The following is a 3,639-nucleotide window of genomic DNA, read 5'->3' on the forward strand; positions in this document are numbered from 1 at the left end:
AGAACATTAATCCAGGAAAGGTAAATACAAAAGAGACTGAAGACAGCAAACATGCAACATCAGACACGGCATCAGTGGACATAAAGAGATATCTTTAAGACTTCAAGGTGAGTTCAAAAGTGAAATATTTAACCAAGTAAAGCAAGATATAAGTAGATTAATAACAGAAATTCTAAGCACTTCTCAAGAAGACACAGACAAAAGAATGGAGGAGCACAAAAAAGGAGAGAATCATTTGATGAAGAATATAAAGAAGACATAGGCTTCTTCCTTGAGGAAACACCAAATGGTGGATGACACCGATGCAGTCAGAGGGCCTGGAGGCCCCAGAGGTTTCAGAAGTGGCCTTCGAGGCCACAGACATGGGTGCGGCAGGGGCCAGGGCTGAGGCTGTGGTGCTCATGGTGGGAAGGTCGAGGACAAGTAATGGATTCCTGGCACCAAGCTGGGCTGGCTGGCCAAGGACATGAAGATCAAGTCCCTGGAGGAAATTTATCTCTTCTCCTTACCTATCAAGGAGTCTGTGATTATTAACTTTTTCATGGGCAGAGTCCTCAATGATGAAGTTCTGGAGATCATGCCCATGCAGAAGCAAACTCATGCTGGCCAGCAGACCACGTTGAAGGCATTTGTCACCACTGGGAACTACAATCGTCATGTTGTTCTGGGTGTGAAGTATTCTAAGGAAGTAGCCATTGCCATTCACAGGGCCATCATCCTGGCCAAGCTCTCTATTGTTCCTGTGCAGAGAGGCTACTGGGGGAACAAGACTGGCAAGACCCACACAGTCCCTTGCAAGGTGACAGGCCGCTGTAACTCTGTGTTAGTGCATCTGAACCCTGCCACCACAGGCACTGGCATTGTCTCAGCCCCTGTGCCCAAGAAGCTGCTGCTGATGGCTGGTATTGATGATTGCTACACCTCTGCCAGACACTGTACTGTTACTTTGGACAACTTCACTAAGGCCATCTTTGATGCCACCTCAAAGACTGTCATGGTTTATGTCTGTGTCCCCCAGGCCTCATGAGTTTGCATTGTGTATTTGTGATTGGTTCATTGCCTAATGCTTGGATTGATGGTGTCAGTGCTCCACCCACAAAGGGGTGGAGCCAGGATGTGATGTAAGGCAGGAAGAAAGTGTGTCTTGCCCTTTTCCAGTTCCTCTTTGCTGTTTGCAGCTGCCATGAAAGGTGGGCCAGCCATGCCCACCTGCTTGGGAGCCAACTGAGTGTGGACTGAAACCTCCAAAAACTGTAAGAAATAAACCTTTCCTTTCCCAACTTGGGCATCAGGTATTTTGTCTCAGCAACAAGCATAAAGTAACTAAGACAGAATTTGGTACCGAGGAGTGGGGTCATTGCTGTGACTATACCTGACCATGTTTTTTGAGGGGCTTTGGAAATGGTTTGTGAGCAGAGTTTGGAACAGTTTGGACATGTCGCCTGGATGCCTAGAGCCAGAGCAGCTTAGGCTGTTCTGTAAAGGAGATTCTGGTCAGAGCTCCAAAGACCAGAAGACTGATGGAAAGCCGGATGGTAAAGACCAGGCTTGGGAGGTTTCTGCTGGGAAGGACTGCATTGGTCGTTGGACTCCACATGATGTGTGTTATAGCTTGGCAGAAAGTTTGTCTACATTTTGCTCCTACCCAGAGACTTTGTCTGAGACTGAGACAAAGGGCAATGGACTGATTAATCTTGAAAAGGAAATTAAAAAGCAATTGAACATTGAGGCTGTAGCATGGCTATTGTTGGGGGCTTTCAGCCAGCTTTATGTTTCAAATCAGGAGCAAAGAGCCCAGCAGGATAATTTACAATGCTGTGAGTTTGGCCTGAAGGAAAATTCCAGGAAGGCTATGGATTGTAAAGACAGAGCTGAGATTTTGATTCCTGAGGAGAAGCAGAGAGATAAGAAAGATGGGCCCAGGGCATGCCAGGAAGCAGGTCCCCACCCTGTGCAGCCTTATAGCAAAGATGAAAAACTTGCTCAGAGGGAAAAGCTGCAGAGCGCCATGTTCCAGAATGGTGACAGCGGCCATGTGAGGTTCCAGAATGGCAGCAACATAGAGAAGCTTTTTCTCACAATCAGGTAAACAGAGCCCTGAGATCCAGGCAACTGACCCTGACAGCCAGGAGAGAGAAAACCCTGGCTACTGCTTCAGCTAGCAACAACCCTTGGTGGTATCCACAAGGTGCTGATTTTAGGTGCAAGGAAAATGCATGAATTCTGAGGGTAAGACGGCTCCCACTTAGATTGCAAAGGGCCTGGGTGGCCAAGCAGTGTGCCCCTGAGAGAGCAATTTGTGAAGAAGTAAGTGTGAAGCCGAAGGTGCAGTGGAGACCCCAGAAGTTTGGAAAAGCCAGGAATGTGGATGATCCATGGGAAGCTGCAAAAAGTGAGCAGAGAAGATTTAAGAGAAAAGCTGCAGGAGCTGAAATCGCTGGAAGTGCCCTGGGGTGGAATCACCCAGGCCTTTTGGAGATTTCAACCAGATTATTTCAGATGCTGAGCATGGAACTCTAGGACTTAATGTTTGTCCTGCTGGATGTTGGACTTGCTTTGTTTCCAATGCTTTATATTCTCCTGTTTGTAACTTTTGGAATGGTAATGTTTACCTTGTGCCTTTGCATTTCAGAAATGTTTAACCGTGTTCCATTTGTACAGGGGGTTACAGTTAAGAATTTGCCATAGATCTTGGAGGAGACTTGGGACTTGGACTTTTCAGCAATGCTGAAGCTGTTAGGATTTTGGCAACTCTTGGAGGTGGACTAAATGTCTTTTGTATGAAGGATGTACATGAGTCCTGGGGGCCCAGGGTGGAATGTCATGGTTTATGTCTGTGTTCCCCAGGCCTCATGAGTTTGCATTGTGTATTTGTGATTGGTTCATTGCCTAGTGCTTGGATTGATGGTGTCAGTGCTCCACCCACAAAGGGGTGGAGCCAGGATGTGATGTAATGGCAGGAAGAAGGTGTGCTTGCTCTTTGCCAGTTCCTCTTTGCTGTTTGCAGCCGCCATGAAAGGCGGGCCAGCCATGCCTGCCTGCCTGGGAGCCAACTGAATGTGGACTGAAACCTCCAAAAATTGTAAGAAATAAACCTTTCCTTTCCCAACTTGGGCATCAGGTATTTTGTCTCAGCGATGAGCATAAAGTAACTAAGACAAAGACCTACAGCTGCCTGACCCCTGACCTCTGAAAAGAGACTGTGTTCACAAAGGCTCCCTATCAGGAGTTCACCGACCATCTTGTGAAAACCCACACCAGAGTCTCTGTCCAGAGGACTCAAGCTCCAGTAGTAGCTACAACATAATGGTTTTTACACAAGAGAAATAAAAATGAATGAAGTCTATCAAAAAAAAAAAGAAAGAAAAAGAAAACATACAATTACATGAAGCAGGTTCAAAGAGATTACCATGAAATAAAAAAAAACCCATTGAAAGCTGGTAAAACTGCTTGAAAGAAACTAAGGATAGATTATCCAAACTGGAGGACAGGTTTGCAATGTGGGAGCATGAAAGGAAAAAAATTTTTAAAAAATAACAAGGAAACAAGCAGTAACAACACAAAGGCAAGAAGACAACAAGAGGATCTATAATTTAAGAATAAAGAATGTGAATTAAGAAGCAAGTATACAAACAAAGG

The 3,639-nt window shown here is 45.6% G+C and overlaps 1 pseudogene; it reads left to right on the plus strand.

The window, feature by feature from the left end:
* The first annotated feature begins 286 nt into the window (after positions 1 to 286).
* LOC100717618 (small ribosomal subunit protein uS5-like) lies at positions 287 to 3,333 on the plus strand (annotated as a pseudogene).
* Positions 3,334 to 3,639: the final 306 nt, after the last annotated feature.

Source organism: Cavia porcellus, unplaced genomic scaffold (assembly GCF_034190915.1).
Source record: "Cavia porcellus strain 051 isolate PalLab524CR breed Dunkin Hartley unplaced genomic scaffold, mCavPor4.1 scaffold_10, whole genome shotgun sequence".
Taxonomy (NCBI): Eukaryota; Metazoa; Chordata; class Mammalia; order Rodentia; family Caviidae; genus Cavia; species Cavia porcellus.